We start from the raw sequence: 19,214 nt of genomic DNA, 5'->3' as shown, positions 1-19,214 counted from the left end.
GGGTTTATTCTCTCTCTCCCTTTCATTTCACATAACCCCCCTGCCACTAATAAAACTAATTAATAACTGTTGGCACTGCACAGAATAGTTGGACTCCCTAAAGCTGGCGCTGTGCCACCGTAGCTTTTGAAAGAAGTGCTTCATCTTAGTCAGGGAGAGGATGAATATTTCTCCACACTTCTAATTGGACAAAGTGCCTTTCAAATTCCCTGCCATTTGTAAGATAGCAGATAAGTAGGCAATAGGCACACCAGATAGCATCACCTCTCTATAGCTCCTGAGATGAGTGTGAGAGAGGTGGGTGGGACTGCAGTTTCTCATCTGGCTTCACAGCATGACAGCAGCAGGACAGGGTTGGAAGCTGCATTGAAGGGTTAGTGTATATGTTTCAGGGGCTTTCCTGGTATAGCTTTACCAGAAAAATACTCTAGTAGACAAACAGCATCCCATGAATGAGATGCCTTGATGATAGAATTTGTTGGTCAGGGGGTAGTGTATACTGACTGGCAAAAGCATTCTTTTTCCTGATATAAATAATCTCCCTGAATGACAAAATATACTTGCAGAACGACGTTTTGCAGCTGTAAGTTGCATTTGCATGGGAGGTTCTGCTCTGAAATAGCTAGGTTGGTTAGGGGTGATCCCCACCGTGTTCCTAACTTACATTGTCATGCTGGCAAAACTAGCATAGATTCACCTGTGCTCATAGGATAAAACTTAATTTTTAAAAAATTTTTTCCCTGCCTCCCCCCCAACACTCGCATATATATACCTTTATATTCATGTTCCTTTCTTTTGCTGGACTCTTGCTGTCCTACTCTCCATGGCAGGAAGGCAGGCTGTCATTGCATTGGTCATCTGGGATATGACTTTAGTTTTATTTATACTCAAACTGATCTTTACAAAAGCAAAGGTGGCCGAGAGCCCTGAAGTCCTCTTCCTAAAAAATGGCTCACAGATAGCGGTGATGCTTTCCTAACACTAGTCCCACAGGCATAGTTTATCCTAAGAGGCCAGTGCTAGGAGGATTGTAAATGGAGCTGGCCAGAAAATTCTTATCAAAGAAATGTTGGTGAACATAACCTTTTGGTTCTGTCTGCATGTGTTAAAAATGCTTTGACTTTTCTGAACTTTGGCAGTAGTAACTCTCGTAGCAGTAGTAGAGTTCATACAGGCCCAAATTTTCCTGTCCTTTCAGTCCTTGATTTTGATGCTGAAGGCACTAGTAGTGGTAGGGGACAGATTTTAAAAGCAATTTATTTTTGCATCCATTATGAAGGAAAAAGCTGCAAATAAGGTGAAACAACTGAATCTATGTAGCAGGGAACAGAGAATGGAAATTTTATGTCCCTTTACATATGGAATAAATGAGTTTCTCAGTATTCTCATCATCACACCCCTTAGTTTACCATCAAGCTAAGAGATGGTCTTATTTATTCATAATAAATGTAGTATGTATGTGGCATGGCACTTCACTGACAAAGATGGATTCTGTGTCTAGAATAACTTGCCATCTAAGTGAAGCAAAGAAAAAACCGGAGGAGGTGAAAAGCACTGAGTTGGGGGTGGAGAAGAGTGACAGCATTAAGAGCACCCAGTGGCTTAGGTGAGTAATATGCACAGCTGCGGCTTTCATGATGTTTTGTAGGCTTACAATTAATATACAGGAACACTTTACACAGCCACTTAACTGTGTTCAGTTTACCTTGCATCTCTCCTGGATCAATGGCATTCTCAATGATACAGCTCTAGCAGGAGAAACAAATATGGATCAGGAGGTAGAAAAAAGAAGTAAGGAGTTCTTGAATTTAAGAACAATAACATCTCTGTTACTGGAAAAGAAAACGTTGGGAAGTACATATAGAGAACTATTGCTTTTCCAAGCTGTCTATCCTTATCATTATTGATATTTTACCAGCTGTAAAGCAGTTGCAGTCAAATTCTACTCTTTTACATTGATGTATATCTGGAGTAACTTTATTGACTCCACTGAAGTTACTTTGGAAACAAACCAGTGCAACTGTGAGGAGAATTTGCATCTTGGTCTTGTTGCCAGTAAACTTGCAAGGCATAAATACTAAATGAGTGAGGACAGTCCAGTAATTTGCAAAGAAATTCCACTAGTGCTAAAAAAGTAGTCCCAGATTAGGTTCTACATCATAATGCTAGAAAAAAAAATGCAAGTCCCTAACTCCCAGCTATATTTCTTCCCCAGTTTCACTGTCCCAGTATTCCTTGACTTTATGCCTTAATCTTTTACAGCAGAACAGAGAGCTGGGAGTCTCAAGTTCCCAGAAAATACAGCTTTTTCCAGCATAAATGAAGGAGATTGGCTGGAATCATAATTGATATTTCAGGTCCCTCATTATTGAATAAGCTTTCAAATATTGTCATCTCTTTTGATTAAGCCTGGGTGCCAGGTTGAGGGACATGGGCAAGCAATTGTGTTGAAGAGAAAGAAACTTTTGTCTGGAGTGAGCTGCTCCCAGGAATTTGTTCTAGTCTCCTGAGGGAATGCAAAGGATACTACAAGCAGGGTTTTCCCTTTTTCTTAGTGTGTGACCAATATTGTGCCTCCAGATTTGCTCTCCTTATAAATGTTTTTGGAGATTTCAGTTATGTATCAAGCTTTGTTTTCATTTCTAGACTACTCATAATCTTCATAGAAAGAATTGAAGCGGTGCATTCCTTTTCCCTTGTCCCCCCCACCAGGGACTTCAGTTACGAGCTAGGTGAACTAGCTTGGTTCACCTTTGGATCAAACTGTTTGGTTTTATTACCTAAAAAAAGGAGCGTTTACAGTTACCTTAAACAGTAGCAATGTAGTGTGTGAATTAACAAAAGCCAATATTGTGTGATTGAATTACTGCTGGAGGTATATAGATCACTATGCAGCTGGCGGCATGTTGTCAGACATAAGTTCTTTAGAGGTAGATGTTTCACGATTACTTGCACTAGAGGCAAGTGCAGTTGGCAAGGGCTTGGTACAGGCATTCAGAAAGCCCGAGCCTGAGTTGATTCAATCTTTGCAGATCAATTTAACCTGTCTAGATTGAGATGATTTGCAAGTGGATAGATATTCACTTCTGATTCCGGAAATGCAGGCACATGCCTGCAGTGGCTCAGGCCAGATGTTGGGGGGCACTAGAACGAGCCCTCTGCTGGAGGGCAACTGAGTTGGGGGGTGTGGCCAGGCCCCAGCAGGCCTAACTATGATTGCAGAGGGGTTTAAACCCCCACCCTGGCCTGCAGGGACCCCAGCAGGGTTGTGCCTCGAGGGGGTAGGGGAAGCAGCCCCTGTAAGGTGTCCCTAGGCCCTGACCCCTGCTCATTCACTGGCTGCTCCAGCAGCAGGAGTGGGGGCATGGCCAGACCCCAGTAGCCTGAGGGGAAGAGGGGGTTAATTCCTTAATTGCAGGGGGTGGGGGTGGTGGCACGGGCACTGATAGGCTCTGCTCGTGCACCCGGCCAGACTCCGGTAGCCTGAGGTGAAGGGCGAGGGGGTTAATCCCCCCATTGCAGGCAGCAGCAGTGTGGGCACCAACACAGTGTTGGCTCTGACCCACGTTGAAAATGTCCCCAGGCAGGGCTCATGCCGCAGCACCTGGGCCGAGTCCCATGGAGGAGGAGTGAGCTGGCCATGGGGAGGGGGTGGAGAGGGGTTATGTGACCTGGCTGGAGGCACAGAGGGGTTGGGAGAGGGAGCCAGGGTTAATCACAGAGCCCTTGTCATGGCTGCCTCCCACTGCAGCAGCACGGCCTGGGCTGGGGTGGCCCTAGGAGAAAGGGGTCAGCACCTGCTGCCTCCCACCTGTAGTCCCATGTGGGGGCTGCGGTTTGCAGGCAGACTGCAGGTGGAGAAGGAGTTGGGGGGGAGCCATGATCCCACCAGTGGTGGTGGACCAAACCATTACGGTGGGTAGAGGTGAGGCACTTATCACCCACCACCTGCTCATGGTGGCTCTGGGCACTCAAGGCAGGCTGCTGTGGGCCAGTCACTGCCCATGGGCCATGGGGCTGGGCTGGACCAGGCTGTGGCAGTCCATTACCTTCCCTCATTGCTGCTCACACCCCTCGCCTGCAGCAGCCTGCTCCAAGTGCCTAGCGCTACCGTGAGCAGGCAGCAGGTGACAGGTGCCTTACCTCTACCCAGCTCCCTGCTTTGGACCCCCAGCCAGGGTGTGCCCAGCACAGGGTGGGGAAGCCCACAGTGGGGGCTGTTTTTCCCAGCAGTCCCTTCTCAGCTATACAGCTGGTTCCGCAGGGGGTGTAGCCAGGTGATTTCATAAATTCATAGATTATAGAGTCGGAAGGGACCCAATGGACCCATTGGATCATCGTGTCCAGCCCCCAACTATGACTCCAAGATCTCTCTCAACCTCTGAGCTGCTGAGGAGGTCATCCCCCAACCTGTAGGTGTGCTGGGGATTCCTCCTTCCTAGGTGGAGTACCTTACATTTATCTTTATTTATAGGAAACTCACAGTACCTCTCCATGCAGAATTATCAGCATGCAGTTTACAGTATTGAGATCAGCAGATACACACTTGAAGTGTCCTTCGTTTAGAGGCTATCAGTGACTTCCAGTAAAAATATGAGAGAGATGTGTACACTGAACAAATACTTTATTTCCGTATTGGCCTGTATCATCCTGAGAGAGAACATTTAACTGATACTGACTCTTCATATTTAAATGGAGCTTGAAAAGGAAAAGCTACAGAAATTATGTAAATAATTTCTTCGGAGGTGTTATTTAGCAAAGTCCAGGATCAGGGTGCACAGATGGTGAAGGAAACCAACTGTACTGGTTTGTGATGGAGGAATGAGACCTTCAAGGAAGGGGGTGGTAGCTTCAAGAATTGTCAGGAGAATGAGTGCAAATAAAGATGACAGCAGTCACCTGCTTATTTATTATTCCTTTAAACCTGTATGATTAGTTACACTACCCACAGTTATAGGGAAGATTATAGGATTTTTTTTAAACCTACTGTTGTGGTTCATTGGTAGAATCCTTGTCTGCAATGTGGGTTCAGTTCCTAGATGTACATATAACTACAGTCATTGAAGCACCAAACCTCTGGACTTGATCTAACCTTTGGATACTGTCTCAATGGTCTAAAGAGGGGATAGATGGTCTGGGGATCCTCCACTACTCCCTACTCCTACCTAGGTATACATGTTGAAGGTCCTGGTGACCTCTCACACAGTATGATCCAGAAGATGTATAGAACTACTGTAGTGTTTTTAAATGGTACATCTGTTAAGGGGCTAACTTTAAAAGTAGCGAATTTAAATGGCCTTTGGTGGCCTGTTTTTTTTTTAATGATTTAGCAGTGTTTGTTGGGCCTGGAACTTAATGACCTACTTTACCCATTTTCTGCCAACATTTATACTTAGCATACAAATTCTTCTGCTTAGCTTATGAAAATGCTATGTTTATCAGCAATGACCATGTCATTCAAAAAGAGCTAACCAAGTCTGATCGGCTATGTGGAATGTTGGCAGAACTTTTTAATATGAAATCATTGTTGAGTTTATTTTTGTTGTCACCTTTTTTAATCTGTACATCTATGCCTTGCTCAGCTCTTGGTTTGAGAACTTTACTTATTACTGCTTCTGATTCTTGATGATGTGGCCTTTGTCTCTTTTCTTGTTATTTTCCCTTTTTAGTGAAACTGACCCCACTGGATCCAGACTTTCTGCAGTTTGATATTTGCTCCTCGACTATATCATGGCTTTGACTAGTATCTGTTTTCTCTCAGTATCTTTGATTTTTTTTTTTGTTTCGTATAAACAAGGACCTCTAGGTGGGTCAAACAGTGGCTGAATAGTGTTTTTGTCCTCCATAACCAAATTTTAAGATTTTTTTTTTAAATTTTGAAAGTTATTATAATCATTCTACATTTGGTCATAATATAGGATGGGAAATATGTTCTTGTTTGAAATGTTTTGCCCTTTTCCTTGTCACTTCTTGAACTTCCTGATATGTAGTAAAACAGTTTCAAATGTGTCCTGTCTTACATGGCAGGCACACTTCTAAATGTATATTTCATAAAGTAGAAAGACCTGAGTGCAGTTGAATGATGGTGTCCTTTTGGGTGTTGAATGGAATGTTTTGTATTGCTGAGATCCCAGGAGACGGACATTGTGCAAGCCTTGCATCAGAACTTTGAGTAGGAGGACTGATGTAGTTCAATTCTTCAAAGGATCTTTTACTTGAGAATAATGATATAAAGGTGAGTAGCTTGTTACGCTTACTAGTAAAAAATGGCAGGTGTTTATGGTAGTCATCACAAGTGTTTCTAAAGGTTTAGCTTTTAAAAAGAATGTCAGTTTTATGTAGGAAAGACAAAAATAGATACAAATCCTGCTTGCTGTCCTCTAGCAAATACTCCCACAATGGCCAGTCACATGAATAAGGCAAGTAGAATTTTGGTTTATATACAGAAGCACAATGATTTCTTTTAAAATGAGTATCATACACCAAAGACAAATAGTAAAAAAGAGCATTTTCAGTGCAACCTACAGTCTATGATACCAAAATGGATGTGTTAAAAGTGCTTCAATAGTTTTATTTTTATGGTAACTTAGTGTCAAGAAGACTGTGGTCACATACCAAGGGGTGGAAGAACCAATACCTGACATCACTCTGGAGGGTAAATATCTTGGTGTCAACAACAGCGTTTGTTACTTGGGTTCTATGATCACCAGGAATCTTGACCTTCAGACTGAACTAACAATTGGAAAAGCAGCCAAGAATTTCAGACTATTACATGTGTATGGAATAACAGCAAATACTCAATTAAGGTGAAGATGTGAATCTGTGAGACTTGCGTGCTGTCATGCCTACTTTATGGTTAAGAAACATGGGCTACATATGCTAGGCACATCAAGAGTTTGAGCAGCTTCCACATAAGATCCTAAAAATTAAGTGGGAAGACAAAATATGAAACAGAGGTGCTGGAGCAGGCCGGACTGACACACTTAGAAACCACTATCAAAAAGTAGAGTTTGCGATGGCTCGACCATGTCAAGAGAATCGGAGGAGACCATATTCCCAAGAATGCTTTGTACAGCGAGATTCGAGGCGGCTCTAGAAAGTAGGGTCACCCTTTATGGCACTACCACAATGTGTGTAGAAATATGAAGTCATTCAGCATCAATGTAGAAAGCTGGGATCTCTGCACAGAAAACCTCCTGACCTGGAGGGAAAATCTGGCACTGGGTGTAGTACAACATGAATCTGCTTTGATCCCGAGGATGGAAGCAAAGAAAAAAAGAAAGCAGCACACTAAACTTAAACTCCAACTTAAAAGACATGGATCTGTAAAACTTGCAACAAGCTATGTTGCTCTCGAATTGGGCTTGTCATCCACAAGTGGATTCATCAGGCACCTGACTAGACCTCTATGAAATGAAAAGGAAATAAGCAAGCAAAACAGTCAGCTTATGCAGATACTAATGGTTTACTCTCTTGGTAAAATAGTTTCAATCCTTGAACTTTACTAATCATTTTCTTGTCAAAAGCCCATTTGGTAAACAGATTTTGATGAACCATGTTACCTTTGCATCCTCTTGAATTATTTCCACGTTGGTCAAGGTCAGTATGCTGCCAGCAATCACAGATGGTGTTTTTGGAGCATCTGAACAGCAGATGTGGGCAAGCACACACTATGACTTAGATCCTAGAGGGCCTAACCTGATTGGATGGTTGTCTAGGGATGCTGAATGTAGTTACCAAAAATACAGCACTTTGGCTTAACCAGATGTGCATAGGCTCCTTATAATGATCATTCTTGCAAATTTTGAATGACTAATTTTCAGATGTATTTTGTGGTTCATAAATATTGTTCAGTACTGAAGCTTATTTGTAAACTGAATTAAAATTACAATGTTTGGAGGGAGAGAATAATTTTGTGTCCAACTTCTTTTTTTGGCTGTTTGCTTACTGGTCGATGAAATAGTAGTGTGAACTTCAGTTTCTGCATGTATCCAGAAGAATCTCTCCCAGCTTTTGGCAGAGCTCATACATCAAACATAATATAATTCTAGCTCCTGTTACTTTGGATAAGGATTAAAATGCACAGTGCATCCATATTGTCTAAGTGAGTTGTGTATGAAAGAAAATAACAGATTTGTAAATCAAGTAGCCACATTTCTGAAGAATTTGTAGGTAATAATAATTTGTGGAATTATATCTCAATCTTTGGATTTATGCAAACATTTTAAAGGTAAGTGAAAATAATGACATACATAATGAAATATTGATTGTGAATATCATATTAATTCAAAGGTGTTGTTAAAGTTATTAGAAGGTCACAGGATATAGCACTGGGAAGGGGACTACCTTGAAACTTTGCAGTAAGTAATACCTTAGTGAATAGTAATATGAGCATTCTTTTTATATTTGTCAAATAGTGTATTGCCTTTGCTCACTGATTTTTTTTTTTTTTTTTTTTCCTGTTGAAAGCAGCCAGAATTTCTCCTGCTTTTTCCCCTTAAGACGGATACCATGACTATTTATACATGGTTATGGACTTGATCCTATTTGGAATAATAATACATATAGACATGTTAACTTTGAAGTGACGTGGGCTTGCTGTAAGACTAGATTTGTCCGTTTTTAAATCATTCAGCAGAGAACCTGGTTGCTCTAAATGGTCATTAAGTCCAGGTCCTTCTTATGCCACACAAAATATAACTGAAGAAAGAGATAATTTTTTTAATGGTATGTTATGTCCCCCAAGTGCATTGTATAAAATAATACTGGAATAATATACACATTTCCTTGGTTCTATGCCTTGGTGATATGTATCTGTGAACACTGGAACAAGTTCCAGCAAGTCTGTGGATCAACTCGTTGTAATGGAACAGGGTACTGGGAACACACTTGATTGTTTGGAGTTGTATTTTTAACAGGTGGATTAGAAACAGATTTTCTTTTTTTCCAATGCTGTCTTCCCACTGTAATGATATACTTGCTGTAATGCAGTTGTCCACCAGAAGATTCAATACTTAAACCTTTTTGATCCGTAGAAGTACAGTAAAAGTCCTGTTAGCCAGCATTCTGTTAACTGGAATTTTCAGCCAGTTGGCTAGATGCTGGGGGTGGGTGGGGGGGCTGAGTGCAGGAGAGCCACCTGCCACCCTGTGCTGCTGCTGCTCCGCGTGTGGCCACCACTGCTCCTGCCCCCACTGCACCGTGTGCAGCCGCCACCCTGCCCCCACTCCATGTCCTGCCAGAAACCTGTGTTTCAGGTAACCGGCATTTTTAGATTACCAGCACCCCCCACTCATGCCGGAAAACAGGGCTTTTACTGTATTACCTTTTTAGTTCTTTCACTGCATTACTGATATATAAGATTTTAATGGCTTTAAGCAATTGCCCAATCTTTGAATGTTAATTATATACAGTTATTAAAGATGATATTTTCCCATTTTTGTTACACATATGTAATAGTAATATTCTTGGAATAAAAGAAAATATGGTAAGAAATCTCAGATGCCACTTGCAGATACTAGCAAATAGTCACTTTAATGATGACAGGTCTAAGTTGTGTACTTGTATTGGCTCACTGTACACTGTAAGCAATACAAAATATAGTAAAGTGTACAAAGCATGCCAGACCTTCACAGTGAATAATTTTAAGTGCTTCCCAGCTGTTTGTACTGATTTTTCTGTTTAATAAATTAAATGGGATATAAAAGGAAAGTGTTCGCTGCTTAGTAAATTCTATATCTGATGGTAACCGTCAATCCTCCTGGATCATGGCGTATGCATGAGGGCCACAGGGGACTCCTCTATATGGCCAGGGACAGAAGTTACACACAAACCAGCTTAAGTGATCAGAAACTGGTTTAAACCTGTAACAGAACAGAAGCTTAGTGCGCATAAAACAGATTCAAAATGGCTGAAACTGGTTTAAGATAAAACTGGCTGAATGTAGTATCAGACTTAACGGATTTGGGTCAAGCTGGTTTATGAAACTTCTGTTCCAGACCCCTTCCTGGTTCAAGTTAAATCACAGTCCCCCAGTATCCCAGCATGCTTTCCAGCCCTGGGCTGGGCTGGGCTGGGCTGTGCTGTCTGCTTCAGAGAGCAGGGCTGGCCCCACCCTTCTGTTCCCTAGCTGGAGCAGTGAGGATGGCTGACAAGGGGCTGGGGGGCAAACCTGGGTGGGAATGCAGCCCAGTCTATGTGGCGGGAAGGGACTGCCCCCCCCTCCAGTAAACCGTGGCTGGGGGCTGGGGCCAGGGGCCAGGGAGGAGGTTAAACATCTTTACTCAGCTGGAGAACATCTGTGGTCCCACACGGCTGATTGGAGAAATGGAGCCTTTTGAAATGAAAGCCACAGCAACTAGCTGAAGTACCCCTGTGGGCCCACACAACTGTTTGCTGTGCCTGTAAACAATCGCTGGCTAGACTACGGAACTGACCCCGACATAACATCCAGGTTCCACCGTGTTAGGGAGAGAGGGGAACTTTTAAAACTAAAAAACAGAAGCAGCACAAGATTAAATGGCTACAAACTGGCTATGGGTGCATTTTAGATTAAAATTTCTAGTCATTATAGAAGTGAAGTTTTGGAATGGCCTTCCAAGCTAGGTCAGATTTACAAAGACTGAGTGCTTGGGGGTTTTTTTTTATCTTTTTCTCTGACATAAAGCATGGTTCTTTCCTTAGGATCTTCTAAGCAGATATTAGGGGTGTGCGAAATGGGCTGTTTTTGACTTGGATTCAGCCCAAATTGGGGACAGTGATTTGACTCATTGATTCAGGTCACTGTCCCCGATTCTATTTGGCCAAATATGAATCTGAAGATTCAGTGCTGATTCAGAGAATCAGAAATTTGGCCATAGACACAGCTTTAACTGTTTTTTCTATATACCTTGAGGTACCAGCTCATGAACGCTGTGATGCTGGGGAGGATGGAGCATCCCACAGGAGCATGGGGGAGGCCCTGTGTGCTTGGCGGTGAACCCGGAAGTGGACTGGAAGTGCTTCTGGTCCACTTCTGGGTCTGCTGCCAAGTGCGCAGGGGAGCTCCCCACGCTCCTGTGTGATGCTCCATCCACCCCAGCATTGCAGCATTCATGAGCCCCTGCTACGTAGAGGTATGTAGAAAAAACATTTAAAGCTGTGTCTATGTCTGAATTGCCAGATCTTTTTTAATTGATTTGGAGGGTTCTGATTCGATTCAGAAGGATGAAAGGGTCCTCTGATTTGATTTGGATTCGGAGATTTGGCCACCAAATCAGGCCAAATCTCCACTGAATTGAATTGGGGACCGAAGCTTCACACAGCCCTAGCAGATATCATCAACTGTTTCTCTGCCCTGTGGCAGGCCGTTGGTGGTGCCCTCGCCTCCTCAGCTTTTACTTATGGAACATTAAAGGGTGTGTGTGGTGTTGTGACTTGCATTTTGACATGAGGATTTATCAAGTGGTGATCAAGGGGATTCCTTGGATAAGTGATTGCCTGTGAATGCAGGGAACTAGACTGTGTGGCTTCATGAGGCCCCTTCTGTTCCTGTGTTTCAAACCCTTGGTCTGTGTCCACTTAAATAAAATTATGTGTGGTATCAAATTGAATGGAGCCCACTCACTGAAGATCAGGCATAGATGGAAACAAGACAGAGAACCACTTGGTCTGCAGGAGACTACTTATTATTTTTGTTGATCTGAGCTCAAATGTACCAATGAAGACAATTTTAAAATTAGCAGCTATTTAAGTGGCCAACCCCCAAAGTAGGAATTCCATTGAGTCTGTGTAAATATGGAACACCTATGAATCCTCACATTGGATTTAATGACTTCGTTGTATTAAACTCTCTTTCCTTTCACCTGGTAAATGCAAGGTAAAGAGATGTGTCATAATGCTAGCTTAAATTCGGACCAGAGTGAACAAAGGTTCACATTAAACTCAGTCACTCTCATTGGGCATGTCCAGATGAGAGTGCACATGCAGTTTGCAGTGCCTCAAACCTGTTTGAGGTGCTACAAACTGCATGCCGTGCACGTGCACTCATTTGCTGCACTGCAGATTTGCAGTGTGGTGCCAGAGTTTGACACTGGGAGATCCTGGTGTAACCCCCCCCCCAAAATGCCGCAAAAAACAGCACAGCACACACAGCAGCAGTGTGCCCCACCAGAAATGGAGTGTAGCTAGCCAGAGCCACACTGGCTGCTGGCCAGGTTCCGAGCAGCCAGACTGGCCCTGCTGCTGCCCTGGGAGGCCCCCGGGACCCCACCTCACTCAGGACAATTTGCCCTGCACCGATCCCATGTGCAGGGGCATGTGTGCACAGCAGCAAAAAGAAGTGGCACACACGCTTGCATGTTGGGACATGCCCCACTGTGTACAATACTGAGCCAACTGAAGTCAGTGGGAGACTTGCTATTTACCCACTGAGGTACCATTGTGTGGTTCTTTAGAATGATTCTGAGAGGCTGTGAATGAAGCTGGGACAAGGACCTAAGTCATGGCAATAAAACATAGTTGGGTTCATATACGAACAAATTACTTCCCATGCTTACCTTTTTTCTCACTGCAATAAGAGCTGATATTTAAAAATGAGCAGATCTGAACAGCTTGGAACTGGCCCCTGTGAGGGTCAAATTAAAGAACTAGTTTATATAGTCTAAGCAACAGGCCTTATCCTGCTTCTCAATAAAGTTTCTCAACAGCAGAATTCAGAGTTGACTTTACTAAGTGCAGGGTCCTTGAATTTGACTGTAAGAGCCCATATGAAGGGCAGAGGGACTATGTTGATTTCTGTTGGCAGATTCAGTTAAGTCGGCACTAAATTGTACAAATAGTCTCTCAAAGTTCCATTAAATAGAGTTGTTTTCATTAAATCTTCTTGCCTTGAATGCATTTTTTATAATTGGTAATTTGTATTCCTGTTATTTCATGAAGGAGCATAAGTACCAAATGCTAAAGAGTAATGAAATGCATATATATAGGTATTGTACTGGTTGCTATATTTTTTATCATCATGTATATGGCTCAGTATTGCACAGGACATGCAAAATTTAAGTAAAAAGGATGTATTTTCTAAGATAAACCCCAACTGTTCAATATTCAATTTCCTTGTCAGAAATTTGGACTAAGTTACTCTGCTGCTTGTCATATCTTTTTGTTTCTATCCTTCATCCTTTCTCTGGAAAATGCATTCAAAAGTCTGCAGTATGCATTGTTCTTATAAGATGCTACACTGTGTAAATGGTCTCTTGTGCAAAGCTTAAAATCCTCATCTGCAGCCAGCCAAGATATGCTAATATGTTCATGCTTTAGTCAGGGTTACATCTAAATACCCCCACTGCAATAGTGTATACAGTCTGATGTGATCTGGGGTGGTGTGGGAACATTTTCCCCACAGAGAGAGATTTAAATTGGTTACAGGTAGCTGCCATATCAGAATAGGAAATATACAGCAAAATTCCCCTTTCCCCCTAAAGGGGTTCTGTGGGGGACGGGGAGGGGGTTGGAGGGATCAGCAGGGCTAGCATGTTCTGCAACGGGGGTTGGGGGGCTCCCCCACTCCCAACCAGGGACTATTTTTAGCCCCCCATAACCCTTCCCGCACTCCCAGATGAGCAAACTCATCCCGCAAACCAATTCCCCAGATCTAGCCCACCTCTTCCCTCCCCGCCCTGACTTATTCCTTGGCTCCTGGCACCAGAAAACACCAGTAAAACCAGCCCTGGGAGCAACTTGTGGGTTTGGGGGCAGGGGGGCAGGCTCAGGGTGGGTCTAGCTAGCCCACAGGGGGGACATTATTCAGCACAGTCCAGAGGCTGTGCTAGGAACTGTACAGAAGTTTAGCGTGATCAGTCACACCTGATGTGATCTAAGACTACGTTGGAGTTACAGTTAAGTTGGATTAGGCAGGCCTTTTTTAGATCAATCTAACCTTGAACTTCTGTACAGTTTGCAGCTAGGGATCTAAGTGTTCAGTCTGCGGCTAGGTGAACTAAGTTAGATCAGGTGGTCATTTTTAACATGATCTAAACTCCCTCTAACCTCCCTGAACATCTGTATGTATCCTAAGTGTCATCTTAAAAAACTTCCTTTCTTTTATTGTATCCAATGGAGGATGTGTGTGTGTGTGTGTGTGTGTGTGTATTTTGCATTATGCTCCTTTGGGGGTTCTATGGTGCATTTTTCTCTCGTGCTTTGATGAGAGCAGAATCTCATTCCATGTGGCAGGGGAAATACTTGCATGCTCAGTATTTTGAAGCATAAAATCAATGCTTGTGCTATGGATTCTGTTCTTTCCCTATTACCATACCTAGTGTACTACAGGCATGGCACTGAGCCAGAATCTAGTTGGCTTTTAAACCATTGGGCAGGAGAGTTGAAGGGATTTTCCCTTTACCTTGTGCAACACCAAGGTTAAGGGTACTCCTACCTCTCTGGCAACAGCTTGCATGACAGAGGAGGCTATAGCTGCTAAAAGGGTCATAGGAGATATGCTTTCCTTGTGTGTGGATGAATGCACAGAGACATTTTATCAAGTGACTCTGCTCTCTCTGGAGTGCTGCAATCCCATGTTGCTCTGTTAGTTTGGTCTCTGCACAGATGGTGTGCCCTATCCCATTTGGAACATCTCCCCCTCTTTTAAAGACATAAGGAACAGCAGTTTGAATTGTCATGACTTAAGCCAGGTGCTAACAGTTGCCGTAACAACTTCCAGAGACTATTTGACATGAGCTCTGGTAGAACTTAATAATGCAATGTTCAGTCAATATGGCAGAGAGGACATGCTCTTTTTAAGAGATGCACTTCCAAGCATATGAAAATGACTTCTCCATATGTTGGGTAATTTTAAATAGTAGCTCCTTAAGTTTGACTCATGTTAGATATTTGGCATATATCCAGGAAAATATTTTTCACCATGAAATCCCAGAATCTCTGAGTGAGGTAAAGATATACATTTATAATGGCTACTATGTGTTAAATACCTTCTATGCATATGATAATTTTTCCTCAATAAATTACCTTTTTATTGCTATCTAAAAACATGTTCAACATTTGCCTATGCTGTAGGTAATATAGTATATATGTCTGCACTTTATGGTTTTAAAATATTATGTATACCACAAGTGAACAAAATTCACAGGTTTTGCATTAAATAGACTCTAGGTATAGATGTGTTTGTGTGTATCTGTGTATATATTTTTTTTTATTTTGTACATCCAAGTTTTTCTGTTCTTTTATGGTAAGAAATTAGAATTTACAAATTATTTCTTTGAAAGAGAATGAATATGCTCAGTCTGTGTTGTGCTTTTTTCAACAAATGCTTTTTCCAGTACTAAATACCTTTATTTTAGGTGTGTATAATTTAAAAAGCAATGATTGAATAAGGTATCTTTCTTAGCAGAATATCACAGAGAAAAGAATGATTTTTTTTTTGGCCTTGCAAACTGATATTAGCTTTCTTTTAAAAATATTGATGAGATTATAAAAAGGGTAAACATTTGTTAAAATGTACGGTCTCTCCATATCAGGTCTGTGATTTCTCAGACATTGTAATAGCCTTTACCTTTCCCATAGCCAAGAAAGGAAAATGATCATGTTGTCCTTCAATAAAACTAAATATATGGTATTATTTAATATTAATGAACAGAACATTAGGAAGTGAGCTTGTAGAGGTTCTTAAGCTAAAAACACCATTTGTAGCAAGCGTTTATATGAATATTAAGATAGACCAGCTTCTCACAGGTAACTGGTAATTGCTCAGAATTCAGATCAGGTATATGCAGTAAAATTACTATGCAGCAAAGAGCATTTTTGAAAGGGTTTTCTGTTGGAAAAAAAACATTTAAAGTAACACTTAAAAAACATGAAAGCCATTTTTTGGGATTGTGTTTTTTCATTCCAGGTCTTGTGACTGCTATAGGACAAGAGGGATTTGCAACTTGGGAAAAATAGGGAGAGAATAATTGGGATGGGAGCAGGAAGGATTTGCGATACTATCTTCCTAGACATCTCCATCCTTAATCCTTTGGCAGGGGCAAAAGAAAGCAAAGAGATTCATCTGCTTAATCAGTACAGGAGAGGTCAGGGATGTCCCATCCCCAGGCAGATGGATGAAGAAATCAACTTGAAAAACAAATTCTAGGGATGAAGAGGGGACTGATTTTGGGCAAGTTACTGTGCGTTTACTCCTCAGGTGCCCTATCCCATCTGGGAGGAGAAAGGAGAGCTGTTGTTCATGGTATTGCTGCCTTATGGACAGGGATTCTTTTCAGCTACTCTTCTAGAATTTTTGCAGTGGTTGGTCACTGACCTGGGCAGTGCTCTGCCCATTCCAAAACACTGTCATGGCATTACAGAATCACTCCTACCTGGGGGAAAAAATGTTCCCAATGTTTTCTTTCCAAATGAAAAGTGATATTGCTAGCTAGCAGTGCAGACAGAACCAGCACCATTGCCCTGTGCCCTGGTGAGAGAAACCCTGGATGGCAAGCTTTTGGCTAACCTCTAACCCAAGATTATGGGGGAAGGAAAAGGCAAAACGCTTTGAAAAACTATCCAGAGTTCTAACTTTTCCCTTTCTTGAGGTGGTTTTGTCAGGGCAGTGTTATTCAGTCTGAGAATCCCACACTACTCCTCTTCTGCATACAGTGGCAGTAGATTGAAATACTTTTTACCCTCTCATCAGGTCAGGAGGTGCTACCTGTACATTTCAGATGTGAATTTGGCAGAGTTCACATCTGAATTAAGCATAACCAGGCTTAATTGCTTCTCTGACCTTTACCTAGGGTGAAAAAAGTAGTGTTGGTAAATATTCAAGTTGGCTCAGCATTCAGCAGGTCAGCTAGTAAATGAACCTCACTGTAGCAGTCCTCATGTGATATTGACTGCTTTTTGATACCGATTCAACTCAAGGTCCTGAAAATTAATGTACTGGTCCTCATATTTCTCAGCAAATCTGTGTGTTCTTTGCACAGTTTACCACAATTTCAGCACTATGCTGAGTTGCTAGTGCCCAGAATGAAGCTCATAGGAACAAAGGAACCGCATTTAAGTCCCAGCTGTGACATTTCCTGCTACCAGATATCAGCATGATAACACATCTTAGCACCTTCTGAATGAATTGAAGACAAGCCCCTTTGCAAAACTCATCCCACTATAATGACTGTAATGAGTGGTCTGTAACTCTGAAAATGAGTTAATGAAATAGTATGGTTGTATTTGGAAAACTATGTACTCTCTAATAGTGATAAGGAGGGAATGAAGCTTTGTGGAACTGTTTGTTGCCTTACAGTCTAAGCACTCACAAATTATATCAATTGATGGTTATGTTACAACACCCTAAATAAAAATATGCATGTGTTTAAATCTTAACATTTAAAAACTTTAGTCCCTTATTCAGCTGTAGTAGAACAAGTCACATACCTTTACACTGGTGCTTATAGGTCAGCTGTCTGGATCCTTTGGTCTTTACTGTGTGTATCCAAATGTGTATGGCTTATGAGAAATTGATGAGTATGCATTTATGCAGGTATAAATACTTCCACAGATATTTATGCAGGTGAAAAATCAGATGCCCCAACTAAAAATATAATAAAATGGCAGAAACCCAAGCATGTAGAAAGAGGTTCAATGGTTGTCTTATGTTCACCATTCATACCCAAGCATATGTGAAACACATGGTAAGTTGTACTTGTATCTAATACAGCTTAGAGGGCTTTTAAATGTCTGGGTAGTAGAAAAACACTTTCCTAAGGTGTGTTATATAGAAGAAGAATTGCATTAGACACAAATAACCTCCCCTCCCCTCACCCCCCCCAAAAAAAACTAACCCCCCCCCAAAACAAAACAAAACAAAACAAAAACAAACCACTGATCCTTTTCCAAATCTTAGTGCCAGATCTGGCAGTGAGTTTAATCCTTTACATCTATTTCCTCTTGGAGCCTACCTTAGAACACCCTACACCCCACTGAAAATTCATTAAAAGTGTTGGTCCCACCACAAGGTGGGAAACAAAGTGGGCAGTTTAACTATTCAGTACTTACTAATGATCTTTCTGTGTAGCAATAGTAATGAATAGTTCAGAGCCATACTGTATATATTCCCAACAAAGTACCTCCAGACATGGTAATTGCCACAGTTTTGGCTTTCAGTCAACCTAGTAATGAATTATTAAGTTGTGTCCACATGTTATATGCTTTACTGTATTGCAGACTTCCTTATCTTGGGTGACAGAACAATGGAGAGGAGAAATAATGCTGGAATTAGATATGTTAGTGAACATTAGGCATAGTGGCTACAATAAGCTGTAAACATTAGGTAGCCCCTGCGTTTCAGTATTCTTAATCTTTCTTTTTGGATGCTAAGCCCTTTTCTGCATGTTTTTCTGTTTTGTTGTGAACTAACTTTGGTGTGTCATTGTGTAAAAAAATAAAAAAATAGTGCTACCCGGTGAACACCAATTCACCAGTTCCCTGAAGAAAGGGAAGTAGCAGCATCCTGTCAGATCCAGAACAGGAGCTTGGGTCTTTGGTATATGTGGCAGAATGGATGCATCATTTATCTTGAAAATGAATCTAACAGTGCAGGGGTGAATATTGGAAAAGAGAGTTCATGTTTAGTTCAGATAGTCATAGAAAAAACTGCATTTGAAGCCTTGTGTACCCAAGAGCAGAATTTAACCCAGACTTTTTTTAAATGCTTCTTCTCTTCTGCTGATATAAAATGACCAACAGAAAACAGGAAGCGTTTGGAAGCAGAGAGAGCGGAAGATGCTTTACCTCACTTACATGAGCTATTCCTCCATGTGTAATTGAACATGACACTTTATGTATAATTTAACGTGTGGAATAAACATAATGTTTGAGTTTACAACTGAAACTTTTCTTGCAGAAGTAGAATTCTTTCTGCTCTTGAAGCAGAAATTGTGTGTTTTAAATAAAAAACCCATCTCCTGTGCACTTGCTAAACCTCCTGAAACATAAATGCAAAGGTTGCCTGACATACAGAATCTACTGATAGTGTCTGATGGGACCAACTTGCAGGTGCCTTTTCAACTGACAGCAGTGTCACAACTGATTACTCACTTTTGTCCTAAAACGGAGTCTTTTATTAAAAGCTTTTTTCAAGAGAATGCCCTAAGTGTGCAGTTGTGCTTCCCAAACTCATGAGAATACAGGCTTATGCCTCAAAGAGCTTGTAGTCTAAATTAAAAAGATAACCAGAAGAAAGA

This window comes from Alligator sinensis, unplaced genomic scaffold, assembly GCF_000455745.1.
Source record: "Alligator sinensis unplaced genomic scaffold, ASM45574v1 scaffold458_1, whole genome shotgun sequence".
NCBI lineage: Eukaryota > Metazoa > Chordata > Crocodylia > Alligatoridae > Alligator > Alligator sinensis.
The sequence above is the reverse complement of the archived record's forward strand: the minus strand, read 5'-3'. Positions refer to the sequence as shown.